Raw genomic sequence first — 21,571 nt, 5'->3', positions numbered from 1 at the left:
CACTCCAGGACATTGACTTTTTAGTTTTTAAGCCACTCCAGTGTGGCTTTGGCTGTATGTTTGGGGTCATTGTCCTGCTGGAAGATGAATCTTCTCCCAAGTCCCAGGTCTCTTGCAGACTTCAGCAGGTTTTCCTCCAGGATTTCTCTGTACTTTGCTGCATCCATTCTGCCCTCTATCTTCAAGAGCTTTCCAGGCCCTCACGCAGAGAAGAATCCCCATAGCATGATGCTGCCACCACCATGCTTCACGGTGTTCTCAGGATGATGTGCGGTGTTAGGCTTGCGCCAAACATAGCGCTTAGCGTTGAGGCCAAAAAGCTCATTTTGGTCTCATCAGACCATAGAATCTTCTTCCACTTGGTCTCAGAGTCTCCCACATGCCTTCTGGCAAACTCTAGCCGAGATTTGATGTGAGTTTTTTTCAACAATGGCTTTCTTTTTGCCACTCTCCCATAAAGGCCAGTTTTGTGAAGCACCCGGGCTATTGTTGCCATATGCACAGTGTCTCCCAGTTCAGCCGTGGAAAACTGTAACTCTTTTAGAGTTGCCATAGGCCTCTTGGTGGCCTCCCTGATTAGTGCCCTTCTTGCCCGGATACTCAGTTTTTGAGGACGGCCTGTTCTAGACAGATTCACAGTTGTGCCATATTCTCCCCATTTCTTAATAATGGACTTTACTGTGCTCTGGGGGATATTCAATGCCTTGGAAATGTTCTTATATCCTACCTCTGATTGGTGCTTTTGAAGAACCTTATTCCGGATTTGCTTTGAATTTTCCTTCGTCTTCATGATGTAGTTTTTGTTAGGAAATGTACTAACCAACTGTGGGACCTCCCCGAGACAGGTGTATTTAACCTGAAATCATGTGAAACACCTTAATTGCACACAGGTGGACTCCATTCAACTAATTATGACTTCTAAAGACAATTGGTTGCACCAGAGCTTATTTAGGTGTGTCATAGGAAAGGGGGTGAATACTTATGCAATCAATTATATTCTGTTTTATATTTGTAATTAATTTAGAATTTGTAGATTTTATTTTTCACTTTGACATTATGGACTTTTGTGTTGATCAGTGGCAAAAACTCCTAATTAAATCAATTTTGATTCCACGTTGTAACACAATAAAATGTGGCAAAGTCCAAGGGGGGTGAATACTTTTGAGAGCCACTGTATGTCACTCTTTTAGACTAAAACATAAATCATATACCTTATAGCAATGCATCAAAATAAAGGAGATATAGATTCAAAATAGTTCTTACCTTCCAATATATATATATGGAAGTGTAGGATATTATTTATTTATTTATTTATTAGCAGACGCCCTTATCCAGGGCGACTTACAGTCGTAAACAAAAATACATTTCAAGAATCACTGTACAGTACAATGTAAGACCCCAACAGCAATCAGCTCGATTAGAGATCTTCAGAGCATGGATCACATCAGCTTGTAGTTAGCAAGTTGAGTGACACTTAATTTTACCACATTTTGTTTTTAGAGATTTTGCTTCGCTTTTTACGTCAGAAGTCATAATTAAATCTTAAACGTTAATATGCCTTTACAGCTCATGTCCTTCAAGTGAATAACATTTTCAAAACACCTGGTAACTCCTCCTAAAAGATTAATTGGCCATCTCCAAAATATGTAAGGTGAACTTTTGAACTGATGTTATTCTTTTTTGTAGTTCCTGAACACAGCATGCATGTGAATACAGTGCAAGTATAGAAGAATACATATAGAAAGATGTGTTTAATATTTAACACCTATTTTGGTTGAATGATTCCAACCTGGGGTAAAAATATATTTCCCTTTTTTATGCTTTATTACATATATAGATGTGGTTTAACAATTAACTAACACATATTGGATAGAGGCTGGTAGAAGGCTCATAGCAAACTTCTAAGCCTGCAATTATATATATTATTTTCACTTAAATCCAGTCTATCAAGAACATAGTCAAAATATAACCGTCCCATTTTAGCTATTCAACGCTTTAAACTAAACTTGACCTCCCTCTGTTTTTGCAAAAATCACCTGCTTTCTGGCCAAGGTCATTCATCGTTAACTGTAAACATTCTCCCAGACATATGGCATTCTTACTAAATCTAAATATGGTCCTATGCTGTTGCTCCCCCTCACTTGTTTTACCAGGTCTTCATTAATTTCTATGATTTAATGAAGCCATAGAGAGTTCACCATATACTCCCTTTCATGTACCAGAAGGTATTTTATAAAAAGATCAATCATCATAGAAACCTTTGATTTTTAAACTGCTGACCAGTAAGTCTAGCTTCAATTGCCAAGAGTTATTTTCTCCAGTTACCCACACACCTGGTACCGTTTCGTTTCAAGCAAAGACATGGTAAACAAATTAATTACATTTCTTTGGCAGATCCTTCTGTATGCCTGACACAGACTGGTACCATTATGCTTTGACTGAAGTTTTTACTTTAAGTTAATTTCTGCACTATATTCTCTTAGTTTCAAATTCTTATAATCTTTCTGCTAATAAACTTCTTATTGTTCTTTCTTTACAGTAAAATCACAAACCAGTATTTATTTTAATTCAAGTCCAACTGTCCATAGACTTATTTGCTGTTTTTTTGCTCTCCTTTGCTTCACTGGATCAGAATGCCAAAGAGGCTCCAAGTTTATTTGAGAGATCCTACCTCTTGATAAGAGAGAGGCTCCAGACTTTCAGCATGCTAGCATAATTTTCTAGTAATGAACCCTCTACACAGACTCCATCCAATTCCACTAATAATATTTTTACTGGTGTAACAGAATAAACAGGAATGTAGAATGCGCTAACATAACTATAGGTTAATACAGAGCATATTATAACTTCTTGTATGAACAGTGTGTTTTAACAATTTGTTTAGTATTTCTGCTGGCTTTATATTCTTTAAAACACAGTACAGTTATTGCAACATTTTAACACACATGCAGTTTCACAAATGTTCAATTTGCATCCCAAAGATCAGCCTGCTTCCAGTAGCTTTCACAGTCTTGGGTCAGTTTCTGCTGTCTTTAAAAGCCTGATACCTGCAAAAACTTAAATCTTGTTAGCAGGGCTTCCAGCTCTACATTCCCATTCCCATCATCAGTGGGAAGACTTCAAATAAATTAAACTGTTTCTATCAAAGAGCCATCTATCTCTGCCTCATATACCTTTCACTCAAAAAAGGTGATCGCGCCTTGTACAAGGGAAGACAGGTTTTAGGTTTGTTCGTGACATTTTCATTGTATTGCAGCTAGCTTTCTAATATTCTTATTGAGCGCTTGTACACAGCTATACTGATGGAGGTACTTCAGGAAAGATCAGAACTCAAAGTCCAACTCAAAGTCATATCGATCGCCCTTGCAGACTTGTCTCTCTGTGATTTGTTGTAAATTTTATCCAAAGGCATCCCCATGTTGTTACACCTAAGGAAAACAAAGCTTACAAGAAAATACTGGTTTTAAAACAGATTTAGTTACTTGGAAGTACTTGTTGGGCAATTTTGAGATTTCAAATATTGCTGAATCTGAATTTTCAGCATAGCCCTAAGCAACTATCAAAAATTAACAATGAACAGCCCATACATACAGGTACGACTGACACCCCTAAGTGGAACATTTCTGTAGTGTTATAAATGCAGCTGCCAAACTACTAACTAATTTTCTCAGTGTAATTGTTGATTTCTAGAATAGAGTTTTTTTTTTTTTTTTATAGTAATTATAGTATGCATGTGTAAAAATAGAAAAATACATTAATAAATTAGTTTATAAAATAGTTGGATAGGCAATTATATTTGTTACATTCGTGCATGACACATGTTTCATTAGTTCGGTTTTGTATGTGCTGGTAATGGACACCCCTGTAGATGCATTTAAAAAACTGCTAACCGATTGCAATCATGGCTTACCAGGCTACACTGATCCTGGGGTCGAGGTAATTCAGCTTGGAGGTGCCCAGGGCGATCTGCTTGTTCTCATCTCTGTCCGTCGCCTGCACCTCTAGTTTCATTAGCTGCGCCTCACATCTCTGGAACAATTTCTTCTTTTCTAGAACTCTTCATTCCCAACATATTATCTTCACTCAGTTACAGAAGGCATGGGGTATGTTGATTTCTAATTATAACCTCATAGAGCAGTCATCATGATTGCCTATATACCCTGTAAAGATTATGAGACTTTAGAATTAGATCAAGTACAAATTTGGTTTATAATAGCATTAATATCCTCTGCAGGGTCATTACTTGTAGAATATTGACCTTGTCTTTTATTGCAGCAGCCGAACATTAAGGTCTCCTACACTTGATGCAAGTAGCGTGGTCCTAGTCACATTTGGCTCTCCAGGTCTTTCTCAACCCTGCCTCATTCCCCTCAGATACGTTTGGAGTTTCTCATCCCTACTCTTCTTAGCTTCTTTCTTGACCAGCTTCAGTTCCTTCTTAGCCAGGACAAGCGGTTCTCAACCTGTGTTACACAAAACATGTTTAGTTTAAACAAACATTTTGCAGTTCAGTGATGTTGAAGAGATACTTCTCAATATCTACATTTTTGGAATATTTCATTTTTTACCTGATAGTTATACTATGCTCTATTGTTTCAGCTTAGATCACTATTTACCATGTTTACGAACTATTCAAGCACTATCATTTTTCATCCACTTCTAATAGCTGGGTTTCTGAAGTGAGGTAGTTTTAGAAATGACCAGTAAGGGGTGCAACTCTAATCTCTGCTTCTGTATCTGTAGCAAATGTAAAATCTCTCTAAAAATCAGTTTCCTTTAATAAGGGGTCAATAAAATTCACCCAGGTTGAGGGAAGCACTAAGAAAACTATTAAAAAGATGATATTGTTTAAACATGACACCTACTTTTAAGTTTGTATTTCAATTAAGTCCTAGATATTTCAGTGTAGAAAAGGACAGTTAATGTACCGTTTACTTGTTTATTTTAATGCAGGAAGACGGTTTCCTTAATTATCACCAGAAATAGTATGCAGGCCACAGATGTTCAAACTACTGAAAATGTTTCACTTGGCTTAATACACAACTGCTCATTACCCCCCAAATTGCCTACATATTACCACCCCATTTAAATATAGATCAATTGAAACAACGATTACTAACTGTGTTATTGTACACAAACCTTATTTATTAGATCACTGACAATTCACAATTTTCCTATGGTTAAAAATATAAACCGTGAATTAATTAATAAAGAACGCGTGCGTGTCTCTCTCTCTGTCTCACACACTGTTGCTCTCCATACTTGTGGTTAGAAATTGATGATCCAATTAGATTATGATTATGAAAAGCTGTTCAAGAACAGATTCATTGCATTTGGATTGCGAACAAGAAACCACCGCTGGCTGTAAAAATAGACTAGTATTTACATGAAGGAGTAAAGCGCTTAAATGACGAGGGATTTATTTTAAAAATCCAAGCGCTGGAATTCAGTGGATTTATTGAGATTGTGTACAGAGCTTTCTCAAGTACCAAATTAACATTATAACCTTGTATAGTATACACATTTCTTTACAACCTATTAAAAATAGTCCCATAGTTTGCATGGTCATACTGATTCACAACACCTTACAATTAGAATAAACTAAAACATTACTAGCAGTGGGAGCTTCTTTCCAATGTACGTTTTAACTGGTGCCCTGGATATAGCAGCAACTAGTATATTGCCACAGCCGTCGAATGGACCTTAACTGTAACCGAGTCACCCATTATTCTCTGATCTTGTGGCCTCAAGAATGAAGCATTATATATGACGAATGAAGGACAATACTCTGTAGAAACATGAGTTTGTCAGTTTGTATTTATGCATTGTTTTATCTGAAGGATGTATTTCAGTAGGGATTACTGGTAGTACACTGTGTGTGCACTGCCTCAAAACACTGGTGTGATTATCTCATAGTAACACCTCTCCCCTCAATAGAAGAAGCCATTAATATGCTCTCAGTAAGGGGTTTATTAATCCCAATTCAGATACCTTGCAGCTAAATATCTGTTTGTGTGTTCCTGTTACTGCTGGGAGTGAAGGCTTCGTTATCTTTCAGTTTGAAAAGCCAGACATAAAATAAACTAGGAATCTGAATGTTAATGTTCTTGTCAAAAAATGACGCAAAGAGGGCCAGGTTAGTCAGCATTCTGTTGATTACAAGATTATATTTGCTGTGGCTCACACAGTCATCAATTTGCTCTAGGCATGTTTGCAGTTTCTTTTTGAACGATATCGCATGGCTTTTTTTTCTTTGTATAGCTTGACTGTGATATGTAGTGGGTTTAATAAAAGCAGAAGTGCAAAGAAAAAAAAAAAAAGTGAATGTTGACACACAAGGTATTGCCATAACAAAATGTGGAAGTCTCCAACCTTTCAGGATACTGACTTAAAAGAAAGCCTCAATAAGTGTTCTTGCTGCCTCAAACATGCCACCCTCAGTCTTAGCAACTGTTACTCAGTTTTAAAACTATGGTACAGTATTAAGACATAATAATATAATCTCCACTGCACCCAGTCTTGATTCATCTTCGATTACAGGTTTGCCATGGACTGCTCAAAGGTCTTTGGCGGCGCATGCTGGTGGTTACATAGAACTGCAACCACCCTGTTAGCTCTGTTGAATAAAGCTTACTTTTTGGGGATTTATTTATTTATTTATTTATTGATTGATTGTTTTTTTAAAGAATCCTCTAAAATAGCAACATTTGTGTTTCTAAAGAGCCAGTATCATGTCCATTAAGTTATAACAATACCTGTAAGATGTACTGCTATGCTGTTTCTTGGCAACAAGTGTTAACTGAATCGTTGAATACAAGTAAGTCATTAATGGGATGACTGTAAATACCAAATTAGACCTATGGTGGCATGAAATCACACATCTACAGCAGGTCAAAAAAATAAAAAAGAGATAGCTGTAGATACACACGCACGCACACCCCCCCCCCCCCCCCCCCCCACACACACACAGAGGCAGACGGGAGTCCCCAGATTCAACAAAAACTATATTCTCAATAACTAAAAGAACCTCCTTACCAAGTTTCATAAGCTAAATTCTGTTAGATACATGCAAGCCAAGCTATACCAGTGCTTTATATATTGTTGTGAGGACTATTGCGCTCAAAGTCTGCAGCACATGATTTCTTGTGGGTAATAATATTTAGTTGCAATTGCAAATAGCAACATGTGAATACATTTAAGTAGGGAACTGATGAAGAATTTCATTGTTCTCACTGCAACATTGATGTCCTCTGCACTGATTAACATGCTACACCTTAGCAGAAACCCAGAAAGACTATAATTGCACTTGGAGGTCTCCACAAAGACTGCTTCATGTGGGTATGTGCTGTAACTACAGCATGGGTTAACTGACTTATTCAAAAGCAATGTCTGTGGTGGGAGAAGACAAATAAAATCTGATTAAATATGTCCATTCAGTGAGTAGAAATGCGTAATTGGTTCAACTGAGGACCACGAGGTAGCAGAATTCAATAGTGCAGATAGGGCATCACCACCTGTAAATTTCGCAGTGCAGCTGGGCAATGTCCCTCCTTCCTGACTTGTATCCATCATTGATTGGTTCTGAATACTTCAAACCCACCCCAAATACCGAGTGACAGCAAATTCCTACATTTCTATTGGAGACTCCACTTGTGAGATTTAAAATGAGATTACAGTTAGCAATGGAGGCTTGTTTGAGGGATTTAAAGCTGTTTTACAGTTCAAATATGTAGGATTTAAAACACAATTGCAAATTGTGGCGAAATGTAAAGAAAATGTCTACACACAAAACCCCCAGAAGAATGTGCCCGTGACCATAAGGATTTCGTTGTGGAAGACAGCAAATGAAGGCAGGTACAACTTAAGTGTGCAAGTACTGTCGAGTTACTATACATATTATGACAGAAATAAAAAGCCCAACCATTTTGGAAAGTAACCGAAAACAATAATTTCATACAGTGTATAAAATGCAAAAGCCCTGAAAAAAACGATTTACATAAAACTCAAATAACTAACAATAAGCACCGAAAAATGAAATTCATAAAAACCAGAAACCCTAATTCTAATGCAAGCCTGGTTGGATCCAAATCAGGACCCTTATCACTATATTTGACACATCAAGGTCGAAATACTGTACTTTGAAAAAATTGACTTATTAGCTACAGAATAAAAGGCAAACAAAATAAGTCCAATGGATGCAATTCTTAATACTTCACCCAGGGCCACATTAACGCAGGGGCTTTAGGGGCTGCAGCCCAGGGCCTCATATTTTGAGGGGCCTCAAAAAATACATATAATTTATAATACAATATCTAAAAAATGAATAAGTAGCATGTGACTGTATGGATTGGAACAGGTCTGTTTTACCAAGCCGTATTGCGTTGGAGGAGCAGGGACTACCTGATCATATGACTTGACCTGTGATCAAGTTATGTGCTGCTTTTATCAGGTGATCAGAACCTGTAAATGTCTGACAAAGCACTGTCCTTACAAAGGTACCACCAAATGTTCCTGTCAGGACACTGCAATCTGATTGGTTATCATATTATTGTTAATAAAACAATGAATAATCCTCTCCCAACACCGAAACCCTAAACCTAAGGTCAGTATCCTATACTGCAGCCATTACACATCTATAGTAGTTCATGTTTGGCAGTGAATAAGTGTTTTTGTTACTTTAAAAAAAAAAAAAGTGTCCGGAGGTGCTGACTTCCTCAGTTGTCCTGACAGGAACATTTCGTGGTACATTTGTAGGCACTGCTTGACAGCCCAGCACCTAGGAAGTATGAGCGACGCTGAAAAGCAGAAACACAAGTACAGTGTCATCGCGAGGAAGGTATGTTAAAAAAACACCAACACTGAGATGCTATTTTAATAAAATACCAAAAAAATATATATATGTGGAGGTACCAGTACTTCGGAAAATACATTGGAGTGAAATCAAAAGGAGGAAATGACCTAGGTTTACAGTATATGGATTACAGTGGGGCAATCTCCATGGAAAAATACAACCAAGTCTCACCTTTTTCTCAGTCTCAGTGTTTTGGTAGTAGTTTCGGGTTGTGTGTGTTTTCATGTAGTTCTCTTTTAGACTGAGAAATGATCGTTCCAACTGCAAATACACTAATTCATATTAAAATACCAGAGGCTATGTTTGTGCCTGAGTTGCAATTTGACTTACTGATATTGTACAGCTTTCTTAAACCGGGTTTCCATTAAGTTTTTAGGTTGTCTTAAAACACACTATGCCTCATTTGGTCCCCCAAAAAACAAACAAAAAAAAACTAAATTAAAAAAAAAAAACGTTGTTCCTGTGTGTGCATCTCTGCTGATTGTGGTGACACAAATAATAATAAAAAAACAACATGACATAAGAAAGCGCTGTGTACTATCCTTCTATTATTTGCTAAACATTTCTGACTGCATATATATTTATTACAAACCTATTTTACACATACATATTCATAAGAGATAAGGACAACACATTTCCAGATAACTTGCTATTACGACAAAAGAGTCTGCATTTTGCATTTCCCATTTCTTATTTGACACTGCCAGTAACTAACACTAGGCGAACGCTCATTTTCAAAACTGGCACTAATTCAAACATCGAATCAGGTCAAATATGGATCAGCTAAGACTGAATAATTTGACATTAATGTTAATCGAGTGTGGTGGTAGTAAAACAGTAAGGGGAAGGAACTGAATATGCAAAGAGGGGCCTTCAAAATGATAACAGCCCTGGCCCCCCCTTTACTCTTAATCCGGCCCTGGTCAGGATGCGTGTGTGAGCAAATTGAGAACATAGACAAACCTTCAGGCATTTAAATTGCACTTATGCCACTGACAATCCCTAGATGGCACTGTTGTATTAGTGAATTTCTCCCATCACTGGTTTGATGAAAACACATTTCAGTATTTAATTCACAATGTTAGGATTTTTTTTTTTATATGATCAAAAACGCTACGAAGTTTAGCATTTACATATTTGTTATGTCCCATCCATGACTTATTACTGTATTACAGACAAAACGTATACAACCACTGTACTGTATGCCAAAATCGTGAATCTTACAGCAGAAAGATCTGGTTTAGCTCTGGAGGTTAAAAAGGTTAAATCACATTTGATATTACTTTACTCCATGTCTGGGGCTACAGTAGATTTATCCTCAAGATCATATACTGGGGGTTTTAATGGTTGAGCTTTTTGTTTTCCAAGTATTAAACATTTCAAATGTTTTCTAAACTGGTGAAGATATGCATGAGAAATGGAGGTCAGCTGTAGTATCTACACAGTAGAATGTATGCAGTGTAGGCTTGTTTAATCAAAGCCTTTTTTCCTATGCACATAAATGTTGTACACATGTCTTCCCATCCACATTACTGTTGCAGTGCGTCTTAAAGTAACAGCACTCCATTGGAGGGCTTGTCCGATTGTTTACAAAACATTAAAATTAGTTTATACCCTGCAGTTTAAATGCTTAGGAAATTAAACAAATCTAAAATCCCTATTCTTTACATTCTATTCATTAACCCACAGCCACACTTGTGCTCGCCATCACAACAGGCAGAAAACACAGTGACTGCTCTCATAGCACCCAGGGTAATCTCCTGAACACAATCAACTGCTGGAAAAGAGCTGGGCTACCAGACCAGTAATGATTGGGCAAAAAAAGGGGTTCTATTGGAATGATGAACAGTATCAGAGCTATTGTAGATCAGAAAATAACTGCTGTGGTTGCCACTGTACTATAACATCATTGCTTCATATATGACACTTTGCATATGATCCATTTTACTGCACTGGTAATTGCTCTTGCTATAACAGTGGAGCTGCCTGTTCCCAATTGTGTAACATATGGGAAGAAGGACGCTGTAGACATTCAGAGTGAGAAAAGCCTGCGGGAGATTAGAAATCTGCTGTTCCAGTTTCACAGTCAGGTACCTACAGAATGAGTGGCGGAACAGGCCAGCTGTATTCCACTGGGGGCCTGGCTCAAAGCATGAGAACAAGAGGCTGCATAATCAAGCTGGGTCCAAACCGATTCATTCTGCCCATTCCCTGCCTTTGAAGGTCCTGGGTGGATTTCACTGACCTTTAAGAAACACTTGAGACTAAATTAAATGGATAGATAGATATCAACCGGCAAACAATACTGGAATTGTCAATAAAAAATAAATAAATAAATAAATAAATAAATAAATAAATAACAAAACAGTATGAACTCCTATGGAGAAAAATGAAGGGCATTATAAATCTCTACCTGAAAATCACTGAGGACCAATTGGGAAACATTATTATAAATACAAATTACTGTATGCTTTACAACATATTACTTCGAACTGTAGCAGACTCTCTCTCGTTCTCTCCTCTCAAAATAGGTGGTGATATAACAAATATGCTGTAGTACTGGGTCTTGCATTGATAATAATATACTAATGATAATAATAATGATATAAAAACCTCAGAAAGCTGTAAACTCTCTTTGCAGTGTTCTTGTGAGTTTACAGAGCAGAACAGTTCACTTCTGTACAGCAACTTAATTACATGCAATATGTTTGCGGGGCTGTGCTGGAACCAGGCAGTGACATTTTGACCTCACAAGATATCTGAATCTGGCCTTTTTGCTAAGGGCGCAGTGCAATCAACATTTGCAGTGCATTGTACTACTGATCTTTTTAAACAAATGTTGAGATTTAAAAGCACTGCAGGTTACAAAATGTATTCACAAGACAAACCTAGAGTTTCCTATTGTTTAGAGCAGTAAAAAGAAGCAGTGAGTTTGCTGTATTTTTCAGCTAGCAGTTGAAATGGAAACCCTAATTATATTCATAATAAAACATGAAATGTCAAAACTATGTAGCCAACGTGCAGTTGCTTCAATCAAAAAGGTCATTTGCTTGTTTTTCCTGCTTTAATGAAGTAATTACAGGTTTAGAATGGCATGTACAAGACAGTTGGAGTCCAACATGTGTTTTTTTTAAATTTATTTAAATAGGGCATTAACTTATGTACATCTGATATATTATTGGGAATATGAAATCAGTGAAACAATTACATAAAATCTTTCTATCCAACACCGCCAATTAATAGGGGTCATTATAAGATGGGTCTCAATGAAACCATGCAATTGCCATTCACAATTATGTTTTTGTGTGTTGAATAGACAAGCACACAAATTCCTTATCCCAATCCCTTTATTAAATTGGCACAAAGTCACTTGCTGTAAGGATTGGAAACCTGGTGTTTTGTTTACTTATTTTTGCTGCCCATTACTCTTTCCACAATTTCAGTTATTTAGTCTTATTCTCTTAATATTAAATGTGTTGGTAGCTGCTATAATTCTAATGTTGTGCTCCACACCTTTAAAATAAGTTAATCTGTCATACATCCTGAGAGTCATTACCATATATAGATATGGATTTGTATGTATGAATGACCATACAAAGAAATGTTCAATACAATAGTCATTTGAACTAGAATATACAGTGCATTAGGTTCACATATTGAAGGTAGCTTCGGTGAAATACACTTACATTCAGTCTGTCAAACAGGTCGTCATCACCTTGCTTGTTTTCCATGAATAGATTCAGATTTTTGAAGACCTAAAATAATAAGTTCAGTAGAGTGGAAAATATTTGATTATTATCTATTAAAAAAGCAAATAAAAGTGCATGGATATAGCTGAATTCTCCTTGACAGACCAGTGTCCTAGACAAAGTCTTGTTTTGACATTTATCTAAAATATATTGTAATACATAAACCAATATATTACACTTTATACAGCAAGCATTGAGAGAGGGGTCATGCTGGCCAATGTGAATGGACTGGCCCACAGTTCTCCACATGCCATGGCACCGACTATGGTCATTTTAATTTGTAAAGCCTCCTTATCTACTGCTACATGTTTTATACAGATTAATGATTTCAATTCCACTAGTTACAGTATTTTTGCAAGAGACTCAAGAAGGTAAAACCTAACACAGATTAAGGCATTAGTCGAAACATTCTTCCCTCAGAATTTGCGATGGAGTGAAGTTTTGGAAGAATAACCTACTGTATCTTTGTTAAGACAATCTCTGTTTAGTTAGAAAGACAGTGGCAGTCTTACCGATTTCTTCACAGGCACCTTGTAGTAGCGGATGGAATCTTTACCCAGGATGTTGAACTCAACCACGTGCTGCTGTCCGTCAAGTTCAGGGTAAAGTTTTTTGTGCTCCACCTGCAGGGATCAGCGACCCACAGTGTCTGCCATCTCCCCCTCTTCCTTCTCTGTACCCGCTCTCAAAGCCTGCTAGAAGAACCAGACAGCATGTTGGAACTGGACACAGACCACTCCTTGATCCCTGGCCAGGCACTGACTCTCCTCTTGCCTCGGATCCATTAGTTAAAATACTAAACCACCATCGTCCATGCTCCACCATTATGAGGATCAGGCTTGAAGGTAAATTAGTTGACACTGGATAATCACCTCTTCAAAAGTTATGAAAAAGAATGCCGCCTTATTTACAAATAGTACAAAAATGGCCTCCATTTTCTAGGAATGCAAAATCACTGGGGTTGAAGCAGTTATTGCCCATTGGACCCAATTGAGATCCTTATTACATGTCTTTTACACAAAAAGCTGCTCACCATCATCTTCAAATACATGCAAAAGATTTTCCAACCCACAAGGGCAGTGGTACACCAATTGTCCATTTAATTAATTTAGAAAAATGAAAAATGATTTTTACTCACATAAATTTATTTCTCCAATAGGTGTTTGCCAAGACTGGTACCAAATGAATAAAAATAATTAAAAACCTAAAGTACACATTGGTATTTAGGGGGTGAGGGCAGAATATCTATTTGAATATTCTACTTTGTATTTCTCCCAGCCCTTTTCTCCCTGTCAGGGAGAGAAAGCAGCAGGCATTGGCCAACACAGGCCTCTGTGCCTCTTGTTGCAATGGGCCTTATTAACATAACCATGAAGGGGACGTGTGTGTGTGTCAACACAGTAACACTCTACATACAAGGTAAATAAGGAAAAACACCACATTCATTCAGACCCAGGGGAATGTTTGACAGATGGCCCATGTTAAATATCACACACACACACACATAAAAACACATGATTTATTTCAGTCATTGGTTTGTGTGTTATAATTATAGTTATAAATTCTGTGAGAAACAGTACAGTATGTTTTTACAACCACTCATTTTGTGGTTATCTACAGTTTTCCCTGTACTTAGCGTAGCATTTTAAGAGAGGACTAAACCCCCTGTGAATCTTTTAGGTAATGAATTTGAACTCGAGGGAGGCAAGCAGAATATGCAGCCCTGCCGTTCCGAGTTGTGTAACGCTTCTACTACACACTGGGAGAATTGAAAGTGACAGGTGCATCAGTTGATATAATTAACTGTTAATAACTCACTTCTCAGGAGAGATGACGTGCAGCATATAAATACATAGCATGACACCCAGCCAGCTCCTCCAGGGAGTGCAATCAGCCTGTCAGATATTATATGAAACTATATACCCTGCATGGAACTAGCAGTGTGCTTGTGGAACTGGATATCTTAGTTGTACCACCCATTAGGTGCAGAATCATTTTGCTTTGCTGGTAATACACCGGTGCACTAGCTGGTGCAGGCGCTTACTAACTTAAAAACACTTTGGCTGATCTAGCTTATATTACATTTGTCTTTGGCAGGCAACTAGAACAGAAGGGAAGTTCCTGAACTCAGTCAAAGCACCTTACCAAAAGGTTTAAGAAAATACATTTGCCTAATTGCACTTGAATGATTGCAAATTTCATAGAAAGACACAGGGACAGTAAAATAATTCCACATAGGGAAATGTTTATAGTGGAGTCTTTCTTACACAATAGTTTGCATTTTGAGGACCCACAGTTATAGGATATTTAAATGGCTGGGTTAAGTTATTGTGGTGGATATTGTTCTGGTGTCTTAGATTTCTCAATGTGAAGGTCGTATTTACAATGTTATTCACGGGGCGTGAGCTGGGGTGAAGGATAAGGCAGAAGAAGCAAGGAGCAGTTAGTAGGATGGTCGCTGACTGAGGGCGGCGATGCCGACACATTCCAGGGGCAAAGGACCCAGCATACTGAAGACAGGATAGAAAAGAGGTCGCTGACTGAGGGCGGCGATGCCGATACATCCCAGGGGCAAAGGACCCAGCATACTGAAGACAGGATAGAAAAGAGGTCGCTGACTGAGGGCGGCGATGCCGACACATTCCAGGGGCAGAGGGCCCAGCATACCGAAAACACATACGAGGGTTATGACTCAGAGAGCCGCCCCTCGAGAGGAAGTCGGTCCCGGAGGCCAGGACACGAGAAGAGATGAGAGAAAGAGGTACCCAGTATCTGAGACTTCTGTAAGGGGCGCTCGTAAAACCCGATTGGCCGAGACGTCACGCTGCCTGGGACCTGAAATAAGGACAAAGCATAGAGGTTAGTATAGGACTCAGCACGAGTGGCCACGTCCTGAAAGAGAGGCAGAATAGAACAGAGCCTTGAGTGAGGCAAGATAAGTCGCAGGAGCTGTGACAGGACAGAGTTTGGCCGGGGGTCCGCTCTGACTCACATGGTGAGAACCCCCCTGAAGGTAAGGGAGGCGAATGCCTAGCCCTGAGGTCGGGGAAGTGAGACTCATTTGCCCCCCCAGAGATGACCGACGCCAAGGCATGTATGAAGGTGGAGGAGGGGAGGAGGAGGAAAACGAAACACTAGACAGAAAAGGTGCAGGTGATCAGGGTTTAAATAGAAAATAGATACGAATTAACAGGAAATTAGAAAATTAGAAGAGTAGAAGCTCCCCCAGCTCCAAATCCCCTGAACCATGCAAGCTAACATTTAAAACTTCTGGCCTCACTTAGGAGTCAATAGTTAAAAACACTGTTGCCCTCTAAAATAACAGGTTTAATTAAACATGTATTGACAGCAGTTTTCACCTTACAGTGTAAAACCTGTCATCGTCCCCCCTCCCGGTGTTGAAAAAGTGACAGAGTGAGCAATAAAGCCTTCCACTATAAACCTCAGCTCCAGTCAATATTTATACAAGTTATAAACAAGAAAATGTTACAAGTTATTTAAGGTTTATCTTATATTTTTGGTTCCTTCACACAAAAAGCCATGTGTTTGAGGTTTGCCTTTATCATTACTAATTAAACACACAACACCATTTACACAGAATGTGAGCTTTATGAAAATCTGAAGGACAGACGAATGAAATGAGTACCATCAACCACAGTCAGATGTTCAAAAACCTGCATAGTTTTGAACAATTAATTGCCCATGCTCCTCCAAAGGTCAACCCACGTGTGACAGGGGTGACGAGTGGTCTGACGTCAGGCAGAAGCAGGAACAAAAACTGACACCAAGGCAGTACTGCAGTTCAAAAAGGCTTGCGCCGCAGTTTTTATTAACAAACAAAAATAAATAAAATATTCAAACACAAAACACTGTGCTCACCGAGCAAAATAAAAGAGTAAACAAAAACAAATCTCGAACACAAAATGAACAATAAATAATAAATAAACCATACAGGTCAGGCTGGGCAGTCGCTGTCACTGTTCCTGTATGTTATAATTTAGTTTCGTTTTCACACTCTCGCTCTCGCTCTCGCTCTCGCTCTCGCTCTCTCCGCTCCTACAACACCTCTGAACTCCCACCCCGAGCTAGAGAGCTGCAGGCTTTTTATAACAGGTGACCATCTCCCAATTAGCAACAAATTAAATCACCTAATTAATTCGGGAGATGGCCACCTTCTGCACGAGTTTTAATTATGTTGTGCATCCACGCTAAACAAAACAAAATCGGCTACGCCGTCAAAATACAAACAATAAAACATACGGCGCTCGCCGACAAATATAATAATCAAAATAAACAAACACAAAATAACACAGGAGCGGAGGGGGAACCCTCGTTCTAAAAATAAACAAACAATATACAGGGCTGCTCGCCCTGTTACACCACGTCAAAGCATATATGCAGGATTCCTTACAGTGTGGATTTATGATTAGCATACTAATCCTAATAATAAAAAAAAAAACATAATCCTTGTGGAAATGTCCACACTATACCCACTCCGAAAGCATTGTCTCTAAGCAGTAGAGGAATAAAAATGAGTGTCAGTAGCACAGCAATGTGGAACCGCTAAAGATTCGGTATAGTCATAGATGATATTAGCTACATAATGCTATTCCACTAGCACTTGCATTCTTGTTATAAAGCAGAAGACAAAGAGCAGTCTTTAAACTATGGCTTTGCTTACGATTGTAAGTCGGCCTGGATAAGGGCGTCTGCTAAGAAATAAATAATAATAATAATAATAATGGCTCCTAACTAGCCTTGTGCACTGTGTTAACTGCAGATTGACGTTTCATGCTGCCAAAATCAGTGCAACTCTTTCACCAGCTTTCCAGCTTATCCATTTGAATTATACTTATTGTATTTAGGGATAAAAAAAAATCAGAACAGGCTTTTATATTACAGCTGAGCTACAGACTTCAACCTTGAGCTTGGAGTTAGCGTTGCGCATGATGTATTTGCAGGAGCCCTGTACGTTTTCTGTCCAGCTGGCCAGCCAGGTGTCACTGTATTGCGGAAAGAAGCAAACTTCTTTCCACTTGTGTCCAAATGGGGGCTTGGGTATCTTAGAATCTCTGAAAACAAAATGTAATAAAACAAAACAAACATAGTACAATACCTACCATAATTACTGTGGTTATTATTCAGATTTTAAGTTACACTTCAATACAATCCCTCTCCCCTCATTTCACTGAACCTTGGCCTTGGGTATCAGGTTGTATAATATATTACATTGTAATTGTTGAGAGTTACTTACCTGTTGCAGGTGATGATGAAGTCATCTTCTTCAGCTTGCCATGTTTGGGATGGTCTCCTCTCCCTCGGAAGAGCCCCGGAGGATATTTCAATCTTGAAATTCCAAATCCTCTCCTGATTCTGGTCGATTAAGCAAATCCAAACATCGCCACTATCTTTTGATTCGCCTCTTTGATTTTCTAGTAGGAAAATAAATATATAGTACCTTATAGAAATTATCTGGGTGCACTTGTGTATTACAAAAAAAAAAAGGTTTTTCATTCCTGTAGAACTACAGTACACATCAGCGCAAGGTTGCCTTAATTATGTCAGTGACTGTGACAGGGTGGCTGGGCGGTGACGTCAGGCAGAAGCAGGAAGGGAAGAATACTGACACCAGGGAGTACTGCAGTTAAAGGCGCTTGCGCCATTTTTTATTTAAATAATACAACAAAAATAAAATAAATATTTAAACAAAAACACACTGTGTGCTTGCAGAGCAAAATAAAAGGGTTAAACAAAACAAATCTCGAACACAAAGTATAACACAACACAGGTCAGACTGGGCAGATTGCCTTCACTGTTCCTATGTCTCCTCTCGCTCCGCTCGCTCTCTCTCTCCTCTCTAACACCCACCCCGAGTGCCGAGAGCTGCAGGCTTTTATATTAGTGACCGAGGGATTAACTAACTATTATTTAATAATCCCCCAGTCACATTCTGCACGGGTTTTCTAATTATTCCTGGCAGAGGACGAGCACCAATCTCGCCTCTGCCAGAATAAGTTTACATAAAACAAAACAATAACAAAACCCACGGCGCTCGCCGTTATTTAAAACACATAACTAAACACAGAAATAATAACAGAATGCACAGCGCCTCGCCATCATAAATAATAAATACAAAAACAAACACAAAATAACACAGGGGCGGAGGGGGAACCCCCGTTCTGAAAATAAATAAACAAATGAATCTATGTACAGGGCTCTCTACCGCCCTGCTACAGTGACCAATAAAGAGATCTTCGACTTTCAATAACATACATACTATTTAAATACCTTCATTTTCTTGTAATGCTGTTACCCTTTTAGAAATACTAAAAGAAACTTAAATTCAAAAGGCACTTAGTCTTTAGTCGAAACGTGTCATTGAATTGTGTTTTTTAGTATTTCTAAATTCAGCACTATTGAGTACTTAACAGTTATGTATTATACTGTTACACTGATCCAACAATAGCAAAACAAAATATACATCGATTAACTACACACAATTTAGACCCTCTGAAGATTGAGACACAGTTATAGAATTATTATGAATTGTTTCCATCTGCCATTGGGCATTCGAAGCAATCTGAAAATCAGTTCTGTTGGTTTTCAATGCCAGCAGACAGGTGCTTAGCTTGAAAATCAGTGTTTGAATCCTACTTTGAATGCTTGAACACTTCGTTTGTCTACTGCCAATAATGTTTAAATGTGAAACTGCATGCAAGATGTATGTGTATTCCAAACCACTTGCTCCACAGGGGAATCAAAATGAGAATTTTAATTTTTCCTGGTAAAAGAAATAAAACCTCATCTTAATTCTGTGTGTCCCTAAAAACTTATATTGAAAATAAGAGTCGACTTATAACCTTTTCCCTGCTTTTAAAACTAGTGGTCATTTCACTCTTAGTTTTTAATCTGCCATTCAAGGAGCTGCCGTTCAAGCAATTAAGAGGCCACAACCGTACCAGCCTATTCATTTGTAACAATCACACTTTAATTTAGCCATTAGCTTATAAATCACCACCAGTTACACCGTATGCAGTTCTTAAATCCTATAAAATGGGCTCCTACTCTATGTTTTATATATTTAAATGTTCTTTTGTTAAAACCAATTTTACATTCCACATGTTATGCACCACAGGGCTAGATGATATAAATTCGCTTTCAGTTGCTCTGTTGGGTAAAACAATCTTGAAGTCGACCGCTCCATCCTTGGAATTAGCACAATTACCCAGTAAGTATTTCCCGGGTACTGTTAGAATAAAGTGAAGCACTAATGTCAAATTTAAATACACAGCAGATGTACACTCCCCATAGGTAAAAGCTACCCACCTACTGTGCCTAGCTATTAGCGTAGGCATTTTAATGTCTGGAGTAATTGATCAAATAAGCAAATGGAAAACTGTGATGGTGCAATTCTGTTTCACAATTGAACCATGTAATGCTTAAGCATATTTTAAATGAGATATTTATGTATCTAGATTCTGTTTCTTGTACAAAACATCCCCCCCCCCCCCACCCCGGCAACACAATGCACAATGCATTGCATAGGAAGAAATCTGGCTTATGAGGCTGTATTTAAAAAAAAGAATAGAGGGATGGGTAGGCATTGTATCATAAGTGAAAGAAATGGGCATTACAGTTAAGCAGTTGTATTGGTTGGCACACAGCTTCAGTATTAAATGCCAGTAAATAGTCGCACCCAACTTGGATATTAGTCATAGCTACCAGCAGACTGGGGCGGACAGGTTCTTCCCTAGTCCAGTCTCTGCTTTAACTTTTCTTCATGGTTGCTACGATTTTCCAGCCTGCCAAGTGATCATTCTTGCAGATGGGTTACCTGCCTTGAATATGTCATTGCTTTGCAAGGCACTAGACGTGAGTTTCTAACTCATTATCTGCTTGTCTTCCTTGCTTATGTAACACCCCTTCTCTGCTCTTGGAATTAAAGTAACTGTAAACTCATGTGCTGGAGACCACCTAAAATCAACGATCCTCCCTCACAACCCGAAAACTTACTGTTTCTCAGGCCTACAGTAAAAAAATATATAATATAATCAGTACTTTTTAACAATGGGCAGACTCGCTGTGCCCTCTATTGACACAACTGTAGCGCTCCAGTGAATTAATTCAATAAAAATCAGGTAATATGAGTAGTAATAATTCTATAAGTTATGTATATACAGCATTTACATCATGTATTTTGCATTGTGTGATTTGTATTATAGTCTAATAATGAGCCCAGACCAGGTTTCTTTCTATTTCTCAATGAGCCAGCTTTTATTTTGCTCCTCCTGTTATTTAACAACAAAAACATAAATAACACAAGAGTTATGCAGTGATCTCTGTACATTACTGCTGTGCTTCACATCTCTGCGCTGTCTGATGCGAATGGGAGCGATCACCGCAGTTTTATAGGGCCAGACAGGAAGTGATGCATTTTCCTCTGGTTGCCTGGCTACACTTAGATTTCTTCCAATGTTCCCCTTGTAGAAATCAAACATGTTCTAGTTTGCAATATAAGTTTACAAAACCCGTAAGTGTTAGTCTGCCATTGATTTCAGGAATAGTCAACGAATAATTTTGTTATTTAAAAAGTTCCCGATAATACTTGTACCACAATATCATTGTCGTTTGCTACATTTTTATGGGGCTGTTTTGAAATCTATATTGTGCCCTACACCCTCAACGAGTCACAAGAAGGTGATCTAAAATACTGTTAATCTTGAATACCTTAGTCATTTTTATATGGTATATTACATGGATGACACTTTACAAACACACACACAGTAAATAAGTAAGGGCTTCCACTGAGATAATGCATATCTGCCCATCAGCACTGAGATAAGCAATTAGCATTCACTTTACCTACTACTGTTTAAGAAAAGTATTCAGATGTGATCCCCCTTCCTCTCCCAGTATGTCTACCCAGACCAGGGTAAGAACATTTCGATTTCAGCAGTCACCTTCTACTCTA

General features: G+C 38.3%; 1 pseudogene; it reads right to left on the bottom strand.

Annotated features, from left to right (window-relative positions):
* Window positions 1-1,230: 1,230 nt before the first annotated feature.
* Window positions 1,231-21,098, bottom strand: LOC117424821 (DNA topoisomerase 1-like; annotated as a pseudogene).
* Between the last annotated feature and the right edge of the window lie 473 nt (window positions 21,099-21,571).

This window comes from Acipenser ruthenus, chromosome 19 (genome assembly GCF_902713425.1).
Source record: "Acipenser ruthenus chromosome 19, fAciRut3.2 maternal haplotype, whole genome shotgun sequence".
In the NCBI taxonomy this organism is placed as follows: Eukaryota; Metazoa; Chordata; class Actinopteri; order Acipenseriformes; family Acipenseridae; genus Acipenser; species Acipenser ruthenus.
Note: the sequence above shows the minus strand (reverse complement) of the source record. Positions and strands in the feature narration are given on the sequence as shown.